The sequence below is a fragment of the Nipponia nippon genome, unplaced genomic scaffold (assembly GCF_047370975.1).
Source record: "Nipponia nippon isolate SJK-2023a ecotype South Korea unplaced genomic scaffold, ASM4737097v1 scaffold_3, whole genome shotgun sequence".
Lineage (NCBI taxonomy): Eukaryota > Metazoa > Chordata > Aves > Pelecaniformes > Threskiornithidae > Nipponia > Nipponia nippon.
Genome location: NW_028262347.1, coordinates 32,465,841 through 32,490,472, shown reverse-complemented (window position 1 = coordinate 32,490,472; position 24,632 = coordinate 32,465,841). Strand labels below are relative to the sequence as shown.

At 40.5% G+C, this 24,632-nt stretch overlaps 1 protein-coding gene across 1 annotated transcript in view; it reads right to left on the bottom strand.

Annotated features, from left to right (window-relative positions):
• Window positions 1–24,632, bottom strand: part of CNTN1 (contactin 1) — a 270,079-nt gene that overhangs the window by 186,616 nt on the left and 58,831 nt on the right. Inside the window, exon 2 of the mRNA XM_087766507.1 lies at window positions 4,503–4,548. The gene's annotated coding sequence lies outside the window, so the exon portion shown is untranslated. The remainder of the gene's footprint in view (window positions 1–4,502; window positions 4,549–24,632) is intronic.

Sequence of the window (24,632 nt, the reverse complement as noted above, 5' to 3'; positions counted from 1 at the left end):
GCAGTGGCATTCGGGAGGTGCCTTTCAGTGGCACGCCAGTCACATTTTAACCCCGAGGTGGGTGTAACAGTACTGAGGCATGTTAAGAAACCGCAGTGGTAACCATACTAAAACATGTACATAACTGCAAACACAAACTTTAAAAAGAAAGATTAATTGTTTAAGGCACACAGTGCTACCAGTAAAATGATCACAGTAAAATGAGTTGAAGACAGAAATACACTTGAATCAAGTCATCTTAGTTGGACATACCTTGCCTTTTCACAGTCCCCATTGTGTCAAGCACCAGAGGAAATTACAACCTTGGAACAAAATTTTCTGAACAGAAAAATGGCAAGATAAATTACCTGGGCTGTTGCAGTGTATCAGCGTATCGATCAATAACACAGTCTCTGCAAATTTGCAGCGGTTTTAATAGATACTGCTGTGCGTAGTGCTATTGTTTGAAAAAAATCTGTTGGTTTTCTTTCAAAAAAAAAAAAAATCTCAAAAGCACAACTAACTACACTGTTGGGAAAGCTGGTGCATATCCAAACCAGCTCACAGGTGAAGACTTTTCACGCGGACGATGCTATGCATTTATATTTCTGCCAGTTACACTGGCTGCTCCATGAAGAGGAGCAGACCACTCCAACAATACAGCTCAAGGATAAGAATGTGGAGCAGCAGGAGCCGAGGCAGTTGAGTAATTCATCTCTCTTGAGAGGAGTAAGACACGATTGCACACTCTGTACTGGCTGGCACAAACTCTTCAACAACAATCTACTATGTGGAAAACAGACTGGCCTTTGTACTTTGTTTATGCCTTTACCAAGAGCATCACTATTAAAATACTTCAGTGATTTGAAAATAATGCCTCCAATATAAAAGGCAGCTGCATAGTTATAGAAATTAATGTATAATAAGCAGAATGGATCCTATGAAGGCCTTTCCAGAAAAACGTTGATTTGAACTGCTTCTGCTCATTCAAACATATTCAAATTGAATTCTGCCAGATTGTTGAGAAGTATTTAGTCTGAAGCAACAGTTATTTCCAAACACAGATCTAACTCTTTCAGACTTTGGGGCATTGCAATGCTTAATTTTAATGGAAATTCTGCATTGCATCGCAGAAATAGAACAATATATAGAAAGCATTACTTTTGAATGTCTGGATATTTAATTAGCTTATAGCATACTTCAAAGAGCTTTGTTAGATGAGATGCTACAACTTATGCAATAATTAACACACCACCATTACTCCTGCTGAATACCCGCCAGATAATATACTTGTCTCTCAACTTTCTCTTCAAATAGATGACAGTCATTGTGCCTGATCATACCACAGAATCATGTCTTTGAATCAGACTGTGGCAGAGGCACACAACAGGCACCTTGTGCTGCTTGCCTGCAGCCAAACAGTGTCCTTCTAAGTGCCAAGCCCTACCAGAGAGCACTCCTCTGCTGCAGCTCAGCACGGCTCAGCATCTCTCCCCGTCCTGAACCAGACACGAACAACTGGCAAATCCTACATGAGGCTGTCTAATCCCATAAGGTCAGAGAGTAAAAGGGAGCCTGCAATGTCGCATTACAGCTGCGCTGCCCTCCTCCCAGCCTGTCATTTTACGTGACAGGCACTGTCGAAAGATGGTGATCAGAGCTATACGCTTAGCATGTGGCCTGCTCCCTCTCCATGTCCTAGGAGCTCAGGAGAGCGCTGTACGGGAGCACAGGCAGCTTACTCCCAGCTGCTTCCTTCCCCAGGGAAAAGTACTGGATGAGGAATTGCACATAAGACATTACACCTGACCTGTGGGCTTGCTGCAGCTGCACAGACCCACACACTACCTGATGGACTCGCAGGCAGGTGCCCTGTCCCAGCAGGAAAATAAGCAATGCTATCGGTAACTGCAGGCAAGTGCAGACTCCTGCACTTCTACCTCCCACTCCTCCATAAGGACCTTTGTCCTTCATTTTGCCTTTTTTTTTTTCAGCCAAAGAATAAAAGTAATATTCATCTTTACTGATGGCAGTTATAAATTAGAAACAGCATGAGGTTGTGGCCATTTTGAATGAGAACAAAAAAGCATCAGGTATATCCAGCTGCTCCTGGGACCACAAGCTCATTCGTACAGAACAATAAGCAGGGCAATGGTCGTTCTCTAATAGGAGAGTAATAGCATCCGCCATGCCAATTATGGGGTTATGGGTAAGGAAAGTATGACAGGTACATGGAAAATAAAGTATAAGGAACAGTGCAACAAAGGTGGATAAAATCTTTCTCAAACAGAAAAGGTGCATGAGAATGATTTGATGGACCTCATCTCAGACACAAAACAGGTTTCAGGAATGAAAGATCTGTCTCATGAACACCTGTCCCAAGGAAGAAAAGATATAACAAGGTGTATTTATAAGTGCAGAGGACAGAACCACTACGAAAGTCTGCTTGCAGCAGCGTGCATTTTTACAGGTTTGAGAAGCACACTCTCCTCCCGGATCGCCACTCAAGGCCAGCTACTAGCTCTGTCAGATCTGTCTGAGAAGAAGCTTCACTTATACCTGTAAATCAAAATAAGAGCCTAAGCACGGTTTCTGTAAGGACAAGAACTGGTCTGGTATGACGCTAAGCACAGTGCAATAGTGTCCCATACTCAGGAAGGTGTAAGTGAGCTTTATCCCATACTCGTCATCCAAATGGAAAGACACCCAGTGACTTCCAGGAACTCTGATCAGGCAACTGGAATCACAAATAACTACTAATAAGCTGCACTTATGTCTTTGTTAGTGTAGAAATTGGCTTTCTAGAACATAAATAAAACCAGCTGAACAGAAGAGTTAGCTCTCTCCAGAGATTACGTGATAAATAAAGGTCCAAAGACATTATCTGAAAAACAGTATTTCTAAGGGTAGAAAATATTTGGACTAAAATCATGCCTACAGCATATGCCATTTCACTAGCACCAAATGATATAGTATATAAAAAGTCATGTCATTGTAATTTGGAAACAGACAAAACAGCCAGACAAATATTTGACTCTATAAGAATGAATTAAACATTAAAAACAGAGATTTGGGGCTATTTTTCAGACAGGTTAGCTAACAATGACTACAAAATTAAGTCTGATCTACATTAGTTTGTTCATTAAACTAAAATTAACTGAAGCAATATGTAAAATAGAAACGCAAGGAGGTATTTCAGAAAAAAAACCCACAATGCATCAGAAGAATTACTGTTATTTGCTTATATTGCACAGATCCCTTAGGTTCAGTACTACACAGATATTCAACAAAACAGTTTGTCAATATATCATAGACACCAGGGTTCAGACTCCCAGAAGGATTTGGGCTAGAGGCAGGTACCTACAGGATTCACTATAGCACTAGTTTGAGCTGATGCCTTCCTTGTCCAGCAGCAGAAAATTAATGAAGTTATAGAAGGTAAAAGATGCAGAAGTTAAACATGTCAGTGCTAAATAACTTTAAGCAAAGGAACCATGTTTTGCCATTAGGAGCCGTGATTTCCTCTGGTCCTGTTCTACAACAGAACAGTGGATTTCATTTCAAGCATTTCAAACCATATACCGAAAACTGTTTCTAAAATTGTATTAAAATGTCTCTTGGTTATGTTCTTACTGGAATGATAGTCTTAGGAATATACATTAACTTCATGCAATCTTTGAGTGATCTTCAGGGGGAAAAAATAGTGCCTGCATACCCCTAATGAAAATCTAAGCATACTCCTATATGCAGCTAGATGGATTAGAAATCACTATGTGCAGCTGAGCTGCCTCTGTTATTTCTGTCCATCCTACCAGTCTAGCTTCATCAGAGGCATGAAATGTGGCTTATTGCAGTGTTACATGACTTTACACGTAGCCCAAAGTTAGTCCGCCTTCATATAGTGAATACAGCCATCAGTGAGCTATGGGCTTCCAATTGCCCAGCAATATGTGTATACAGAGCCAGGTCAGAAAGGCCTTTAGCCTGCTCTAACCTGATCACCAGGTACCACCTTACATGTTTCAAACATATATGCATTGTAGAACCCAGAAGGTCATTTCTGAACAGTCAACAAAAATACAGATTGGGTCCTATGCTGCTATATTATATATACAAAAAGCTCATTTGGTGTGGCTTTCATGGCAGATACCGTCTCAGAAGTACAGACTACTCCAACCTTCAAATAGGAACTGACAGATATACATATCAAGTATCAATTCAAAACAGAGAAGTATTTGAATCAAAACCCCTTGCCAGTAGACCTAATGCTAAAATGTTTTATTTCAATATAGCTAACATTTAAAAACTAATCCCATCGAGGAGGTCAAAAGCACAACACTGCTTCTGTGCATTAGTTCAGCATAAATTTCTGAATTAACAACGTTTTTACCGCTTTTTCTATTGCACTGGGACTAATAATTGGTTAATAAGAAGCTCATATCTTTCACTTCATTGCTTAAACATGGTAATAAATAATTATTTTAAAACTGGATATAAGAACTGAAAAAGGAGAAATCACCAACCTCTAATATGGTGGGTTCTTTTTCAATGCAGATCCAGAGGCAGTATCTAGAATTGAATAAAGACAGGGTTCAGTTGTTTGCTCAACTCTCAATTTTTCAAATACCAGTTCTGTTAGAATTCGTTATGCATACTTTCATAACATTCTCTTATAATTAGCTTTTCCCAGATGTTTTCTGCAATTCATAAACATGTGGATTTCTAGTTAGTCACTTTCTTGCATAAAGATAAGACATATTAATAAAACCCTACCAAAATTAAACTAAAAGCAGAGTGTGCTTGTATAGTTTTAATTTTCCTGATTACGTGATATGCAAGCTATTAGAGACTGGCTTTAAAAATAAGCTTGGGTGCACACTTAGCTATTTTTAAAGTCTTTAATACCTTATCACAAAAACTTGATCCTAGAGCTCTCTCCTGCAGGAAACTACACTGAGATGCCTGCTCAGATACACGCTGGTATACCATCACCAAACTCCTGCTTTCTCTAACACATTTCGTTCTTCCCTTGAGAGCATCTCTTCTAATCTCTCTTTATATTTGTCTCCATCCATTTGGCGTGCCCTTCCAGAATGATTCAAAAATCTTTACTCAGGTTCTGCTTTCATTTCTTCTTCCCAAACCTTCTCTGATTCACAGCTGTAGATACTGTTAAGCTACCTCCAAATCTTCATTTCCTCTCTTGGCAGTTTAGGTGCGATACCCACTATACATCTGGATCAGTGGATCCAAGGTAGGAACTACAGTACACTAGCACTACTTGGAATTTTTCAAACACTTCCAAGATCTAGCACAACCCAAACACATCATGTAATAGGTACTCACTTCAGAAGCTGGCTACATAAACTAACAGATTTCACCTCTGGAAGTTTTAACTCTACCTTTAGTAACTGTGACAGATGCAATCCTCCTGTTTGAACTAACTGAAGTTTGGTCCAGGCAGATGCTCAGCAAGGAGGCCTAACCAAAGTTAATCCTATTGTGTGAAGTTATCAGTGAGAACTCAGCACCAAACCCAAAAAAAACCAGTTTGGCTGGAGACTGGGCTGGTAAGCATCTGAAACTGCATTAACACAGCAGAAAATGGGAGTACAAATCAACCACTTTACGCTATAAATCTCTGCAGCCATCAGGGTCCATTGAGCTCTCCCTCCGCAGCAGCTGGCTGCACGGTGGTGATCTCCCCTTGAGCAGGAACGCTGCTCCAGGTTACCCCTCCAGGCTGAGAGATCCCTGACCTGGCACCAGGCATCGATGGCTTGGCAAGTCACATTTTTTGCATGCATTTAACATTTTTTGCATGCATGTAACATTTAAGATACGTACAGTAAGCTTCAATGATAATCTTTGTATCTGATACTAACTTTAAGTGTAGCAAATAGTACTGACCATCAATGCACTGTACTTATTAAATATTTTACACACCTAAATTTACTGATTAAAACTCAATAAATTAACTACTAGATCAGACCTGTCCGAGTGATCTCTGACTCTTCTCCTGCGACAGTAACCTATGTTTTATGGAAAAGCCTGTCAAACTGAGGCAGCTGCTAACATAAAAAGACAGACTATGGATATCAGGGAACTAGAAATGCATTTTCCAGGTGTGAAATGCAGAGGGACTACAGAAAAACTACGGGGCATAGAACTGTGTCATTTTGATTTAAAACAAAACACGGAGTATCTAGATTGGTGCTGTTATTAGGGGAAAAGACGAAATATCCAGGAATGGTCTGGGAAAATGCAAATTAAAAATGTTTATCCTTGCAAGTTTAGAAAAGAATATAAATGTTTCTTGCTTATACAGTTAGAGTAGGCCCATCATAATTTTTAAACTAATCTGCTGAAGCATACAGTACACACAGACACAGGGCGAGAGGAGGGCTCCTTCTGGCTCGGTATATTGACCTGGACAATGGCAAGCACTGGATGCTTATGGACAGAACATAGGAAACGGGATGAAGGATTCTTGCTCTGCTGTACTTTACATGACTTAAACGAGAGAGAAAAAAACACACCAGTAAAAGTAAACACAGATGCAGAGAGGTCTAAAAGTGAAAGAGCTCTGTAAGCCTGTAGCCCACAAATATAAGGGAAACAGGCCTATAAACGTGAGTATTTTTCTGCCTTTTATCCTCCAGAAAGAGAATTTGTTGACACCTATTAAAAACCCCTTTCAACAAACCAGGCAAGTACTGGCAGTTTGACTGTGCCCAGGCAGCACCCAGGCCTGGAGCTCAGCGACGTCCCGGGGGATGCCTTGCCTCGCTCCCGGGTGGCAGGGCACGCTACGCAGACCGCTTGCCGCTCCGCACCTCCCTGCTTGCCACGGGCACAGCGGCGGAGGGAGATGCTCCAGCAGGATTCACTCCTGGTGACAAAATAAGCCGTCTTCCACAGACGACTCTGGGAACCTTCACAGTATACTCCTCTTTCATACTTAAGCAATGACACTGGAAATGTCATTATTTGTATCTATTTGCACCTGAATTGAGTCACTGAGTCAGCCGGGAAAGCGGTGGTACTTCCACCTGATTTTTTCATTTTACGAGAACATAGAGACAATATTGCATCAGGTGTTAGAAAAACGTGATTTGATGATTTCAGCTCATAACATAATGAAGACAGGCATAAGATATTTTTTCAGTTTTATCCCACTTTTCCCATTCACAGTGGGCTGTAAAAGATAATGAAGTAATTTGCTTGAATCTACATACATGAAAATTTATAGAAAACCACAGAGAATTTTAGAGCATCTTTGCAGATCTAAATTCACTTCTTCAGCCTCACTCACAGCGTGAGGCAAGAGAAAGAGCTGTGATGGAGAAAGATTACTGAACTCAATAATGCCTAAGCCATCGTGAGTAGCTCTTGAAAAAGCCACTTTCAGTCTTTGCTAATCAGAAGGGCCCATCAGTTCAGCACCAGGCACTGGATGTGCACAGCAATGGCAAAAAAGGGTCATTCTAAATTAATCTCTGCTCCAAGAAAAGCTTTTTTGTAATACTTATTACACATATTGTCCTGGTTTCAGCTGGGATAGAGTTAGTTTTCTTCTTAGTAGCTGGTAGAGCGCTGTGTTTTGGATTTAGGATGAGAATAATGTTGATAACGCACTGATGTTTTGGTTCTTGCTGAGCAGAGTTTACACTAGTCAAGGACTTTTCAGCTTCTTGTGCTCTGCCAGGTGCACAAGAAGCTGGGAGGGAGCATAGCTAGGACAGCTGACCCAGACCGGCCAAAGGGCTATTCCATACCATATGACGTCATGCTCAGTATATAAGCTGGGGGAAGAAGAAGGAAGGGGGGGACATTGGGTGTGATGGCGTTTGTCTTCCCAAGTAACCGTTACGCGTGATGGAGCCCTGCTTTCCTGGGGATGGCTGAACACCTGCCTGCCGACGGGAAGTAGTGAATGAATTCCTTGCTTTGCTTTGCTTGTGCGCGCGGCTTTTGCTTTACCCATTAAACTGTCTTTATCTCAGCCCATGAGTTTTCTCACTTTTACTCTTCTGATTCTCTCCCCATCCCACCGGGGGGAGTGAGTGAGCGGCTGTGTGGTGCCTAGTTGCTGGCTGGGGTTAAACCACGACAGTCCTTTTTGGCGCCCAACGTGGGGCTCGAAGGGTTCGAGATAACGACAGATTTAATTGGAATGTGCTAGATCGAAGTTATAGCAGGTATTGCTGTTTAGGTATTAATCGGCAGGCTTCTGTACTTGCCATGGGGCTTGCTTGCCTTACTGTATATTAGAGTCTAGTGCTCGTTAGTGGCTGCTTTTTGCTTTTGCTGCTTGCTGAACTGCTTATCATCTTACTCTGCTGTGCCTGGGAACATTTTGATAACAGCAATAGCCATGCGCCTGGGCTGGCAGATGGCCAGGGCATCGCTGCTGTTTCTGTGCTGCTGTACTGGACAGGCTGGAACTCCAGTGTGAACTCGAGTCGAAGGGACTGTGACCTGTGGATGAGTCCATGTGGGAGCAGGACACCGAAGCGTCTGTGGACGTGGATAAGCCCATGCCAGAGCAGGTATGTCTCGAAGCATCTGTGGCCATGGTTATGTCTGTGCCGCAGCAGATATACCTCTTGAAGGGATTGTGGCCCAAGGATAAGTCCACGCTGGAGAAGGTACACCTCGAAGCATCTGTGGCTGTGGATAAGTCCATGCTGCAGCAGGTACACCTTGAGGCATCAGTGGCTGTGCATGAGGTCATGCTGGAGCACCTCAAAGCGTGTGGCCATGGGTAAGGCCATGGTGGAACAAGCTTACTTCTGAAGAGACTGTGGCTGCGGGTAAGGCCACGGTGGAGCAAGTTTACTTCTGAAGAGACTGTGGCTGCGGGCAAGGCCACGCTGGAGCAGGTATATCTCTGAAAGCATTGTGGCCCATGGAGAAGGCCATGTGGGAACAGGTGCACCTCTAAGTGACTGTGGCTGTGGATAAATCCATGCCGCAGCAGGTATACCCCTGGAGAGACTGTGGCTCATAGACAAGGCTCCGCTTGGAGCAGGTAAACACCTAAGGGACTGCAGTCTGTGGATAAGTCCAAGCCGGAGCAGGGGCAAGGGGAGGAGTCCATTGCAGTGTTAAGCCCAATGGTCTGGTCCAAAGGGGCCAGGGGTGGAGATTGTAATGGAAATACCTTTAAATTGTTGTAACCTGGGATTTGAGTTGCATGTTATGGGAATTACTATAGCAAGAACCCCTTACTGCTAGCCAGGCTAGGAGCAAGGGGAGGAGTTCCTTGCAATATTAATCCTGGCCCAAAGGGGCCAGGGGTGGAGATTGTAATGGAAATACCTTTAAATTGTTGTAACCCATGATCTGAGTTGCATGTTATAGGAATTACCATACCAGGAACCACCTGAACCAATGGAGAAGAAGCCTTACAAGAAGCAGTGCAAGTGCAGCAGTGACCCAACCTGAGCTGGCTTTGGTGCCCAATAACTCCACGTAACACACCACCTCTCCTGTCCTGAGTGACCACCATCACAGATGGAGCCCAAAGTCTCGGACTAAATGAACTCAATGGACATTATGTGGACATTTGTGGATGTTTATGGACATTTTACAGACATTTTACAGGGGTGGTCCATAAAATAAGTGGGGTGGTGGTTAATGAGGATGTATTGGAATTCATTGTGGAGGACATTATAGGAGGAGGATGTCACGTAAAACATCACTCATGGAAAAGAAAGATGGGCAAAGTGAGAACTTCACCAAACTGAAAGATGATTAATTTATTTATGTTGGAAAGAAACTTGTATATCTATTATCTACTTAAGAAAGGCTTCTGGATGAGAATACAGTATGCAAAATCCTGCATAAATACAAAATGCAGTGCTTTTTCTGCATGTTAAGTAGCATAGATTTTCCAAGCTCCAAAGAGATACAAAGCTGTTATCTATCTAGAGATACTAAGGTTCAATTGAAAATCAATACGCTAGTTTGTCACACTAAAAAAATGACCTTAGTACCAACCATTAAAGGAAGCATTTCTAAAGGCATGAATTGCATTCCGATTTAAGCTCCGACTCAGAACGGTAAGGACTTCTGACATTTTTCAGTACCTTCTGTCAGAGCTGTTAGTGATAATTTGCCTCCTTTCCATAAAGCCTTCCTCTGCGTTTTCACCTAATCCTTTTAAGTATCTGTTTTCATGTTCCGACACATATGGCCTTTCCCACAAGTCCTTCACAAAAAAAACCCACTTGAAAACTGCAAAAAAGATTATGTAGCTTAGCTCTTTCTGTAGTCTGCTACCATAATAGCTCAAAAGTTCAACTTGCTCTTACCACTTATGATAGAAAATGAAGCTAATAAAAAGCTCAAAAATTACAGTGAACGAGAAACTGTATTCAAAAATGTATAAAAATTCTTCCATATCTTTCAAAAAAAAAAAAAAAGGTAAAGCAAACTTTTGCCCTGTCTAGGCATTACTAAAGAACAGAAGCCAGAATGAGTATTCCTTCACCTACACAAACAATAAGCAAGAACATAGTTTCATAGTGCTGGCAAGAATATAGCTTGAGTACAATACAGGAGATATGACCAACACAAAAATGGTACAAAACACTGGATGAGAGATCCAGCTTTGTGGCTTGAAAACAGAAACAGAGCAGTATTTAAGAAATCTTCCTTTTTTGTCCTCTTAAGTTACAGTTTGGGTAGTAATGTCAAAGACATACCTGAAAAATCGTAAGTGCCACGCGAGAAAGACACCAGTCAAAAGCACACATAAATTCACCTCACATTGTTGGAAAATTGTAAATTAAATGGTTGGTTTAGACGCTAATTGAATTTTACATCAGCTGTCTAACTTTAGTTCCCATCCTTTAAGCAATTTGTAATGCATGCTCAGAGCTTATTCCTTCCTTATTCTTTTTCTTTCTCTTTTTATTAAATTCGGATGTCAGGAAGCTGCTTTAGCAAATGTTTTCCCCATATAAAAGAAAAAAAAATTACAATATGTAGAACACACAGATTCCTACTGTCCGTGATCTTTCCAGGAACACTACAGAGGTAGCACTGGTAAAAACCCAAAGTAGGTTTTCCCCATCAGACTGCGAGCCTGCAAACCCATCAGCACACTCTCCCAGTCCAACCCCAGCTCCAGAAGCAGAACAGACAGGCAGCAGTCTGGAGGCGCTCAAGCTGGAGACAAAACGACCCAATGAGGCACACCTTGCCTAAACCATCGCCCCAAGCACTGGGCCACCTCCTCTCTCCTCCTTCCCCAGCATAATCCCCTCTGGGGGAGCTTCTCCGACTTTCCAGGGGAAGGAGGCACAGCTCCTGCAGAGGAGCAGAGCCCTGGCCCGCTGGAGAACAACATTTCTGCCTACTCACTCTCACTGCATGGGCAACCACAACAGATGCTTTCTAACTCCTAAGTGCCTTGCTCTGCTGCCTAAATTACCTTCTTCTAACATAGCATTTTTGCAAGTAACTTATCATATGTTAATTTTCTTTTACCTGATTGTAGTTTTTTTACTGAAGGCTAGCGAATTTATAGCAGTAATACACCCACCTGTCGTAAAAAGTCAAAACGACCTTTTGCAATACTGCTCCATGGAGGCTGCATGTCTTAAAGGGCAGCTTCAGAATTTGCTGAAGAACAACAGGAACAGGAACATGAAAGGAGTCTCTTGGCCCTAACAAAGGAAACCAGCCTGCAAATGAGTTCACTGATGGCAGGATTTCTTGTATGGAGATTTTGTTTGGAACAAGCCAGCGGTGACTCTTCCAGCAAGTCGGAGAGGTCAGCAAAGCTGGAAATTTAACCAAGTTGGCTTCTAGAGGCCTCATTCAGCTTTTCCAGGAAGGTCTAGAAACTTCCGTGTCTTAGAAAAATCTTCTCTTCGACCTTTAAATACCCACATGATCTTCTAAAATGTCTGAAATAGCATTTTGATAATCTATTTAATATGCACACAAGTCCGACTTAGGCAATCCCTCGTACTGAATCCCCCATTCGTTTACAATAAATGTGTGCTTGTAAACAGACTATTGTCATCAGTTAAAAAAAGGCAGAAAAAGGAAGTACTTCTTTAATTCAGAAGATTTTTCCTGAAAGTTTCAAAAATCAGTTCCTCAAACTTAACAGTTGTTTAAGAGGCTATGGCATAATCTGCTAATGTGCTTGACTAAAGGGTGCACTATTTAAAATTCAAAATCTTGAAGCTCCTAGAAGTCATATGTATACGCCTAACATGTCATTCCCAAACACACATATTTTTGCTGACAGCCACAGAGCAATCAGGGTTTCTTTACTCTGAAAAGGGACAGGAGGTCCAAGAGATGCAAAAATTTCATGAAGAAAAAAACACACACCAAGAAAAAGAAACCAGTTGGTCAACTGGCATATACAATTCTGAGAATGTTGAAATTATTTCCGTTTCACCAATCATCACTTCAAAACCAGTATTTCTTTAAGAAACTTTAAGTAAAGCTATAAATATTGTTTGGTGAAGTATGCTGACCCAATTTACCTTGTTTTAATGGGTACAATTTTAAATTTTTGTGCAATTACTATTAAAGAGAGAAACTTAAAGAATCAGCACGCAGAAAGGGAAAAAAAAAGACATTAAAAAGAAAAACACACAAATACTAGATTTGGTAGTCATCCTTGCAGTAATATAACCTGACAGACAAAATATGATTTATTAAACCTATTGTTAATGTAAAATCATCAGAGAGCTTATTTTAACAAAGACATTTTTAGAAGGGTGATCACTGAAGTTTTAATGTATACTTTATTATCTGACTGGGGAAAATTTGCATGAGCAAGGGAATAGACTGCTCACCTCTAACAAGCAAGAACCGCACAGTGGGTATTTTGACTAAAAGAATCAGCAGTAAAAGTGAACAAACGTGACATTTAAGTTGTCATCTTTCAACTCTGGAAACCGGGAGGTCACTTTTACTCTTTAGTCCAGAAAGAGCTTTACATCCGTGTCACAAACCAACAAGAAGAAGTTTAATGTCTTCCACCCAAGGTCTGTGATGCAGACACAGAGCCGAGGGTGCCCACCTCACCTTCCCCCAGGCAACGTGTACCACTCTCGGAGCACCCATTTGATTTGAATCTATTTACCACAGACATGCCCTCGTTTGGACGGATCCTTAAGACAACAGAGAGAACTGGGTACTGGCTCCCTGTCAGCTAATGTAAAACACAGGCCATCACCAGGAGAGACTCCCGAAACTCGTCTGGTGCCTTCGCCTTGCCTGGCTCTGCAGTCTGTCACAGCTGCATGGAGCAGAAGGGACCTGGTTCAAAACCCTCTTACAAAAATTATTTTAGTATGCCTGCTGGGCAGAAGACCTCACCATCAAGTCTCCTTCAGGCTGGGGCTATTCTAAAAGTCACAACAGCTTTCCTTAAGCTGTGACGGTAACCTAACTAAGCTCAATTGCTGGAAGCCAGGCTTAGGTTGATTTGAAAAAAAGGTGCATTCACAAGAAAGTCTGCACTGGTATAAAAAATTTCAGTTAATCAGATGCAAGCTCAATATTCAGAAAACTTTTTCATTCCAAATTTTCTTCCCATTTCTAAGGGTTACGAAAAAAAAACCCTGAACTTTTGTGTAAACTATTAACTGTAGGATCATGGAAAAATCACAAAACTACCTACAATGCTAGAATGAAACCAAAGTGTAGCACAGCACAGGCACAGGAAAATACCAGAGGCATCAGCCTGCATACAAATCAGAGTGTAAAAGAGTGAGTCAGGTAAAACCAGTTTTAGCGGTAGCAAACAGAAAAACAAGTATAATGTGGAACTGGAAATCAGTGAAGAAAGTGCACGTAAGCCAACTGTGACAGAAAACTTGTAAAAATATCTCATCTTGTAAAAATACCTCAGCATGAAACTCGTCCTAGTGCCAGTGTGCTGATGACTCATCGTAACCTCACTCCAGTTCTCCTCGAGAACCACCAGCCTGCGGACCCAGAGGATGCTGAAAGGGCGAGTGTAACACTAGAGGTGGGAACACGTACTAGAAAGTCTGTGTCTTAACTGTATTAACCGTAACGATGGAGCTGGACTAACATAGCAGCTGTATTTTAATTAGAAAATAAAGACTTTAGTTAGGCTAAAAATAAACTCTTAGCTCCACGTATCACTCACTGCTCCTCCTGTCCCTGTAACAGGAGCACAACACCTGCAGCCCCAGGCTGAGCACCAGAGCCCTGCATTGATCAGAGCTACTGCAACAGACAGAAAAAACTACATTTCAGCTGCCACCGCTGAGTGACGAGGTTAAGCAATTTTAAAAATTGTTTTGGATGATCACGTTGGCTTCTCATCATCTTCTTCTAGCTGCAGGCTGTTTCATTAGATATTGAGGTCTGCTAACAGGGGGAACTAGATCTGTGAGGTCCAAGCTCTTGCCCTTCTACAGGTGAGTCTATTGCGAACCCAGGCTGTAAACAAGGCAACTTCACAGTGCAGAAGAGAAAGCTGTCAACGCGCTAAGAGCCTCTGCAATGCTTGCTCCCCATTTACTCTGGATTCAGCTCATGGAAAAACTCCTATTGGCCAGAGCTGGAGTCACTGCTTTCGCAAGGGATTAAAATTGTGTATTATTAGTTATGCATTCATAGTGGAGATAAATCACAAAGCAGACGGACAGATACGGCTCCTGCCCTAGAAATTACAAAGGCTCTTACGCTGAAAAGATTTACACATAAGGAACTCTATTCACACAAGTAATCCTGCAAGACCAGGATCTTATTGTCTTTCTTCAGAAATTGAGCCTATATGAGCAGCACATAGATAATGCCTCCACTTCCAATAGCAAGTCATTCATTTCATATCAATGTTCTACCACTCATTTAGCTGTAGCGTTGCCAAGAGGATTTCCAATATATTAAAATATTATAATTATTAAAATAATATAGACTATTTGCATTTGAACAGCATATTGTCTAGTTCAAAAAACACAGCGGAAGATACTCTCCATGTATTAGGAAATCTCTAACTTACCTCTATCAGGCAATGATGTTACCCAGCGGATAGCGTGAAATTCTGTTCAAAACCTCCTTCTACAACTTAAACCATTCCTGATGTGAGAAGGAAATCGATTCTAGCATGGCCAAAAAGATCTGCCTGTGGCAAGCTAAGTATACGTCTGAATTTCTGTTGCTATAAACGTAAAAAAAGTTTAAAAAAGGGGAAAACAAAGATGCTTGCTATTCTAAAAAGACACAAAGAAAAAGTTTCTTCTTTTTGATTAAGCCACCTTTTGTTCTAGAGAATCTTCAGGTTGGTTTTGCTAGTGTTGTTCTGGAAACCATGAGATAAAATAAACTGTAGCTATGTAAGTCATCATCCTACCACACACTATACCACTAGAAAACATAAAAAGTCTCTTGTAACTGCCTGTGTGTGCGAGATGTAGTATTCCAGAAAATGTCTTAACAGGCAACAGGTTAGCAGCACTCTGAACTGCAACCCCCTCATTTCTACATTAATGCTGATCAAACATCAGAAAAACAAGAAAATCATCTATTTCATAGCTACCCTCACCACCCGCACACCATTAATTGCTAGCTGGGCAATTAACTAAGCTTCTCTAAAAAGATGGGGATATTCAAATGGCAACCAATATTTTGAAGGAATTAGTAAATTTTATTCCACACTCAACACCAAGAAGTTCTCTGTATGCCATTCATTACTAAAGCGATTTTTTCAAGCTCTGACTTCACTGATATTTGTGTATCTTTAAACTGCCTGTTCACCAAAGGACAAAACTAGATCATTAGTTACTGGATTTCAGGGATCCAGGGAAGGTGTTTGGACTGCACACAGATTTTGCCTATACACTATACTTTGAGCATTAGATGCAGCAGATTGTGTGGGATGTCCCTGTCCGAGCTGTATCTGGGTTTGACCCCTATCCCAAAAGACACGGACTTGTGTGAGCACGTGGATTTCATTAGCGTAAGTAGTAACAGCCAGACCAGTGAGAACACTTTGTATACTAGGTTGTTGCAAGAGTACATCAATACAGAATTAGGTGGTATTTCAGTGAGGTACCAGTATTGTGGCTCAGGGTGGTACTTCCAGTATTCATTACAAGGGATGTTCTTCACCATTTACCAGAAAAATTGCTAGCTCAGTTAAGGCTAGATATGAAAAGTGCTTTCCTATTTCAGGCAAAACATGTCAGGAAGTGGAAAAAATCAAATGTTCACTGACTCCCTCAGTCTTATGTATCGTAGCACTACTGTATTTGCTCAGAAAGATAATTTGACAGTTTGAAAAAAATGGTTACAATAGAAGCATTTGCTGAAACAAAAAGCATCAAATCAAAAAGGTTTGCTGGAGTGGACCAAGCTCAAATGATTTATCAAGGGCCTGCAAGTCTAGGTTTGTCAAAGACCTGTAAAATATTTCTGTTAGTAAAAGAAAGAAACCATCTTTTACCCTCGAGAACAATGTTAGCAAAGCATATTCAACCTGCTCAGGCAGAGTTATGATAAAAACCCCGTTCACCTCTGGACATGGAGACCTTCAATCCGTCACTGTAGAATTTGATAAAAATGTTCCGAGAACTGCCAAAAGGTTCAGGTTTAATTACCAGTGGAATCAACAGAAAGAAAGATTGCAGAAAATTACGAGTTCTACATCATTTAAGTTTTCTGATTGCTGACTTCTGGGCTTCAGAGGCAGCCTGCATTACCTTCTAAACTCTAATTCATCTGGTCTAGAAAGAGCAATTCATTTCTGCTCCAGAGAACATAAAGCTGTCACCACTTCAAAGTATGTTCCACAGGCCTGGATTTACTGGGGAGAGCAAGGAGTTGCATCTGCCCTTGTTTCCATCATGCAGAACACCAATTAAACGAATGATGTGATTTTTCATTACAGGATTTCCAGCTAGTCAGTGCATGCTCAAGAACTAAAGAGAGATCCGGATCTAACTCTTCTTATAAAACAAGAAAGCACGTTATATCTGCTCCTTGGGAACCACCAAATAATTTTTAGTCATAACTTGGATATAAATGGAGTAGGATTGCCTTAAACTTTCTACCAGGTAGCAGGATGATAAATAAACTTAGTCTGAGAACTCAAACTGGAAGTCAAAAAGAAAAACCACTAATAATTCTGCAGTCCTCAAGGTGGTAATTTGTTTCTCTGACAAAAATCGGATGGGATATTCAGAACACCACTACCACAAGTATCAAGCCCCAGGAGTAAACGTACTACTGTTTAAATGATATGCAATAAAATAACTTAAAAAAAAAAAAAAAAGAAAGAAAGTATTTGGGTAGTATTTAGCCTTTATTTATTGTGCATGGCACAGAACAGAGCCTCTAAAAGCACAATACATTAAAGGCACTTCATTTTTATTTGTGAAATACTGCTAAGACATTTATCATCTTTATTATATGTTTTTACTTCTTTTTGTAAAAAAAGGACAGGGAAATGTATACTTCTAGATGCACTAGCAAGTAAATACCCTTTTTATATCTGACTTGTGTTTCCACATTGCTTAACAATTCAACTGTGCACAGCAAAATAGAAAACACCTGGCAAATTTGTCTTTGCATTTCTTTAAATGCCTGTAGAGCATCATAAGTTCCTGCACGAGTAGATGACTGAAGAAGCCTTATGTACATGTGTCCTACAACTTCACCTGCCTGCACTGCCTCAGTAAGAAGTCCAGCTCCTTCCCCTGCCCTCCAGGATCATACACCACCCCATGGCACGCACAACTGATCTCCATGTTGTGTAAATCGCCCTCCGCTTAGACTGCCCCCATAACTCGCCATATATCTTGCTTGAGATCTCAACAAGGTGCAGCCAGGTCTGCAAGCATGTGTGCTCCTGGCAGGACAGGTAACCACTCAGGTAACCCTCCTCCTTACTGGGGCCGGTTGCAGTCATTCTGGAAAGTTCCAGCCCTTCATCAAGTCTGAATTAGAAATTGCACAGTATGTTCAAAAGTTACCGGAGAAACACTGGTGAGCACACAGTACGATGGTTTAAGTCTCATTTCCTTAAAAAAAGGCTAAACAATATGCAGGATTATTTTTTCATTAAATATTTGTCTGGAAAACTAGATACTGATGAAACCCTTAGCATGTCATGGGCTTTCTTTGCCATGCTACTAATGTAAATCTCACATTCATATATAGCCATATATATTCTCTTGGGTTAATAAGGCCAATTTACCACATTTTTTTCACTTCTCTGAAATGAATCAATTAATGAAAATATTATTTTATGTAAAATTAGTCCATTGAGAACTGAACTAAGTCATCAATTCCGGTCATATGAACTACCATCTCTAAATGTCAGATATTCGTCCTGGCAAGATACTGATCACGGGGGTTGGATTAAATCTGAATTAAAATTAAAACCATTTCTGTTCCATTACACGCTCCCTGATCAAACTGCCCTTCCACAGAGGCAATTTTTGATGTTAAAAGAAACACAAAACAAAGAATGTTTCCTTTAAGTCTAAAATGTCATAAATACTAAACACATCCTTTCTTTCCTTACTGCCCAATTTCTGAGATACCAGCTCATATTCCATGTTGAATGATTTAAGTCTCCTCTGTAAAACCAGTACGTATCATCTCACATGGTTTGGCAGAATCAGCCTTCCAGACCCAGAAAATGCCAACTCTGTTTACCACAGCATCCCTAACAGTCCATCTCCTCATTTTTCTATTAAGCCTCCCTCCCAGGCTTAAAACCTGAAAGTTATAGGAAATTTATCCATATATTAGGCACGCAGCCAGATCCTACCTACACAGTACTCTGACTTCTTGGATCCATTAGAGGGTGTGTTATACTACCAAGGAGTCATCTCCCTTCTGAAGCAATATAGTAAAAGCATAAAATATGTATCTTAATGTTACAATATATAGATGTGAACTTATGATTAGCTTTGTAATAAAAACATAAGATCCAGAATAATTCTCTGCTTGACCTGTGCCCCAGGATAGACTAGATAGCACTATACACCTTTAGACCTGCCTACCTCAAAGGAAGGCAACTTTTTAGTGCGTATAGATGGAAATGAAAAGTCCAAGGTGGATGGAAGGCACCTTTTCTTTTTCTGCAGAGCTCATGGCCACCATTACAATTTCCCCAAACTAGAGGGGAGTGAGAAGGATGACAATGTAAGCCTTATTAACTTAACTATAGGACTGTAAATGTGGGAGGCTAACTGTGCTGAAGTTCTAATCATCTGGTTTGCATTTCTATGACTCATAATAAACAGATTTCTTCCTTGGCAAAAATAAATAAAGCACTGAATTTTAGGATTTTGGATGACCTCAACTGACAGGGAAGAAAAGCCAGATAATCTCTCAGGGATATAAATGGGCCCATGTCATGGAAAATGAGATTAGGCTTGTTAGGAAAACGCTATGAGAGCCTTCCTTATTAACATTATGTATATTATGTCAGATCACAGAGAGCTCAGTGAGACCGGGGCTCTGTTAAGCTATCTGTTTCATGTCACGCAGCACATCACAGCTCAGCCTGTGCGAGGCTTTCACCCAGCCTGCAGCTTTTTTTTTTTCGTGATCCAGAAGATTCTGAGCAGCTGTTTGAACAGCAAACACAGCTGAAATAGTCAGAGGTTCCTCTTGTGCTTGCAAATGGTCCCACACTGCACAGTTGCTGCTCGCTCTGTCAGTGCACAAGAGGAGGTGAGGTGTTTTGTCCAGACGTGGACTGGTACAACTCCACCGCTGCAGCTGCCCGCGAGTCACAAAACCTGGATCCAGCACAGCCTGAGCCATTTCAAAGTGCAGGGCTCAGTCCCCCAAGATTTCATAGTCAGATGAAACCAAGACAAGCAAATGAAGTGGGAAGGAATGAAGGCGCAGAGTAGCGCGGTAGCTTGTCTGTGTGCATACAACATACAAAGCACGTGTTATTCTGATAACAATAAATGGGTATTTTCTAGCCTCTGAATCACAAAACATTAACAAAATTCTTACAAAGCAAATGAGAGAATAGCTGGCTTCTAGCTCACTCTTATCCCTCACAAGGGAGATATCTTCTGACTGCTTTCAGAAGCAAGTTTATGAATTATACCAATTAACCACAATTAATTACCAATCTGTTTTTGTCCTCTGTCTCATCCATTTTACTTTGCTGACAGCCATTACTTTGTCAACAGCACCACGGGTGCCCACATGAGGGAAGAAAGCCAGTTTAAACCTCAGAGCACTCTTTGACCATCTACCAGGTTACAAAAACAGTATTTACCTTTGCTTTGCTTTCCATCCTTTCTCCTCTTAGTAAGGATAAAGGAGAAGAAAATGAGAAGGAACAAGCAATAAATCACTACTGAATATTCATTTTATTTTCTGATTAAAAAAGACCTGCATCCCAAGAAAACTTACCCTTATGTCAGAAGAAAGGAGTGAAGACAGACAAGTCTACAGCAGATTGTGGCCTCCCGTTTAAGAGAGGACACGTTTGCTGCCGCGAAGCATCCTCAGAGCCATCCTAGTCACCATGGACTGCATGGCTTCTGCAGCACCTGCCCAGAAAGGAGCTATCCCAGAGACAGCGCCTTACCTTGGTCTGCCTGGCTCAGACCAGCAGCTCCTGTAGGACAGACTCCTCCTGGGGTGAGGACCTTCCTTCACCTCCACCTTAGGAGAACATCGGACTCAGTAAATGCATCTCCTGTTCCACAGAGAAGATTATTGAGGCAGTCCCTTTCACTGCACCAATTCCCTCTGACCTCTGAGGAGGTCAGATCTTACTTATTCTCCTTGACAGGCAGAAAACTAAATTCCTGGCCCCTATTCCAGTCTTTGCTACAGATAGTCATGTGCCTTTCTATGGCTCTAACAAGTCTTGAAGAGTTTTCTGGTGCTTAAATCTCATCAAAAATAGGAATTAGGAAACACAAATGTTGGTTTGACTGTGTGATGCTATTTATAAGTTACAAGGTTCCCTCTTACTTGTCTAGTTATTTCTAGAAAGCCTGTGCCAATAAAGAAATCACTTCTTCCATCTGGGCTCTGATAAGAGCTTGCAAGAAATACCTAAATTCTGCTCTGACTGAAGCCACTGTTAAAATTTCCACCGATCAAACTGGAAACAGCATTCTGTACTAGCTGTACTTCCGACCTCTGACCTCAACAGTGACCACATCCTCCTAGGTTTCCCCTTACTTTATGAACTCAGAGAAGGTCGTTCATCTTTCCATATCACAAAAGTACTACAAGAACCAATGAACACTGCTTAGAAAACTCTTGCTCTCTCAAGCGTGATGCTTTGAACCTTGCCCTCCCCAGCATGGTCCCTTAAAAGCAGGGAGCGTGTTTGTTTTGCGTTGCAAAGCTGATAGATTATATGACGTGCAACATCTAAGTTTGATTTATCATTTGTTGGCCACCATTTTCTGCATTCGTCCTCTCAGAAGCACAGATACATCAGCCACACGGTTACGTATTAAGGCTAAGCTTCAAAATCAAAGGCACAATGACTTTAAAGGAAAGTTATCATTTCACTTTCAATGCCACCAAAAGACACCATATCTCCCTTTACGCCACTGTCAAACTCCAATTCTGTTTGTGTCACAGCTGAGCTGTGCCTCATGGCTGGCTGAACCATGCCTGGTAAACTTTCACGCCTCCAGATTTGGCCTGGCCTAAGCGGATGGCTTATGAAATCTGGCAACACTGCCCAAGTTAGTAAGCTAAAAGCCAAAAATAACCTTAGAAAAGAAAATGATAAATGGCCCATGTTCTAGAGATTAATGGATTTTGATACATGCTTATACTTCCCAAAAATTAAGTGAATTGCTTCAATGTTTAAAGTGTTACTAAACATTATTCACACTGAAGCCCCTTTGCATGACTGATACGCTGAAAGAAATCTTCTCCACAGCCAGGATATCATTTTTACTGCAAATGAGAACTGATTCCTCCATTCTATTTCAGATCCCTCATTACTAGGCTAGAAATTAATTTCTTACATTTTTTATTTACAAGGTAATTCCCCAAAATAAATCAGGTGATGAAAAAACAAAATGGCACAAATTCTGCAATGTTTTGTTTCATTGCCCTTAACAAGTCAGCCCTTGCCTATGAGTTACAATGAAATTTAGCACCAAACAGATTGCAAAAATATACATTTTCCACTTGGAAAATGAGTTTCGAGATGTAACAACTTTTTGACAGTCAGTAAATTAAAGGTTTATGAAGGGAATTTATCCTGTATGCTACACATTCACTGTATCAATTACTCCATGGAGTACCTTATAGAAGTAATTTCCTGTAATAAAAATGTAACCATCTGCAGCAGGGGAATAAACCACTAATGAAGATGATGAGGATTTTATGTGGATGAGAATTTCTAGATCAAAATGGTTCATGAAGTATTAAGAAAGTGCCTGCTACAGGACCGACACAGCAAGATCTGTACAGACTGTTAACGTGTTTTTGCTTACTTATTTTTAGGGCTGTTATTTAAGACATTTTTTTGGTTTTCTTTCCTGGTCTACTTCCTGTAACTATGTATTTTTGATGAAAAAAGAGGTTGAGTATACTTTTTAAGGTTTATATTTCAATTCATTAACAAAGATTACAGAGAAGGTTGATCAACTCCCCAGAAAGGCTGGTTTCTATTTGCCTGAGTGGTCCCATCTGCTTGTTCCTTTATTTTTTATTTATTTTTTTATTAAGGAAACCTCAACAATCAAAGCCAGCACACCATGCTTTTCTCAAATCTAATTTCTGCTGTGCTTTTTTTTAATTTTTTTTTCCCCAAGGCTTGGAAAATTAGGGAGTGAAATAACTCCCCAACTTCCATGACTATCCAGTAGGGTTTTAAGAGAATCCTGACCAGAAACTCATTTCACTAGACCACAGTGTTCCCTAGCAAGCAAATTACATTTCTGAAATTCACATAATTAGATAATCACCAAGAAAGCTACGCTTAGCAGAAAACAAATAGGAGAAAAAACTTGCTGCAATTCAAATGGACATGGTGACAGATTCATTGCTAAAAGTAGGGGATATTCAAACTGGGAATGCTTTTAATAGATTTTTTTCACATTTAAGTCTATTCAAATAAGTGAGACTCTAGGACAGCTGGGAACCAGCAAAAATACAGCAAGAGACTAAATGCTACATTCAGTTTTAATTGACAGATCGCAAAATCTGGAGCTCAGTTCTGTATATGCAATGCCATCCAAGAAAAATATTAGTATTTCATTAATTCTCATTCTTTTAAGGTTAGAATCCTGTTGTGATTGGCTCTGCTGCTTCTGCACCCTTAAGAAGGAAATCCTAAACTTCTGATCTTCTGTATCATACTATAATTAACGTTATTATTGCTTGGATTCCAAAAGAAGTTTCATCTTTCAAAACAAAAGCTATTTCAAACTTATGATTTTACTTTCAGATTAGGAAATCCACTAAGCAATCTTTACCTGGATAAGAAATCGATATTCTAAAACTAGATATTTTGGCTCTGTTTTATGCTTTAGATGAGCTCAAGTAGCAGACAAGGTCAAGTATTTCAGGCAGTCTACTGCCTAAAGCTGTAAACCAGAGCTGCAAAAGCACAGCTGCTTTTGCATAGTCCTACTCAACATTTTGCATAATCCTAGGAAAAGGAAAGACAGAAGGAATATCAGGAAATGAAACAGGCCATGTACATGCTGATTTCCTCAAAAGTCAAGGTCTGCATCCTACCAGCAAATCATCCTGTGCTTCCTCTGAACTGCACAGAGACATCTAAGTGGTTCTGCCAGAGTTAGCCTTATTAGTCTAGCAGGGCCAGTGGTGACTCAAAGCTAATTAGTCCCTGATATGCCACAGCTGCCTTTGATAGTTACATTCCAGCCTGCCCATCCACCTAAAAATTATTAGGCGTCTCCATTACATGGATCATTTCCTTTTCTGCTCCCCTAGAAAACAACCAGTTGCCTACAAAGTCACTTTACTCTCAAAAACTCTTCTTCCTCTTTTTTTTCCTCACCTCAAACACTACTTATACCAAAGTCTGTCTTGAAAATCCCCCTTGAGAGATCATAGCTGTAGACGGGAGTTGAACTGTACTGCGCTCTTGACAGATCTAGCTAAACATCTGAAAGCATCCATAAACACTGAGGAATAATATAAGGCTTTGCAGCAGTGTCTTCTTAGATGCTCTAACTGCAGAGTGTTTAACTAGCTTAGCTGCCACTGTGAACCTTCAAAAAAATGTACATAAAGTCTCCTGTGTTTTATAGAAATTTATAGAAATTGCTGTTATGGAGTTCCCACACACAGGCTAAATTATTTCTCGCACTTTTTAACTGCGATTTCTTCGCCACTCAAGAGATGCATAACAGCCTGCATGTTAACTCCTCCCAAAGTTTAAATATATATAAATAGAACTGTTTCAGCTAAAAGGATTTGAATTAAATAAAAAATAAAATCTACTTTTCCTCAGTGAAAACAGAATCAGAAGATAAGGCAGATGAGTCTTGGTTAGAAATATTTCAGTATTTACTTTCTTTTTTCATCCTGAAAAAAAAAAAAATGGAAAAACGTCCCTTTCAGTGATTTAATTTTTTTTTCTTTTGCTACTATTTACTTTTCAAGAAAAATCTTCTACTATGTATCTTCCAACTGAAGGACAGGAAACTATT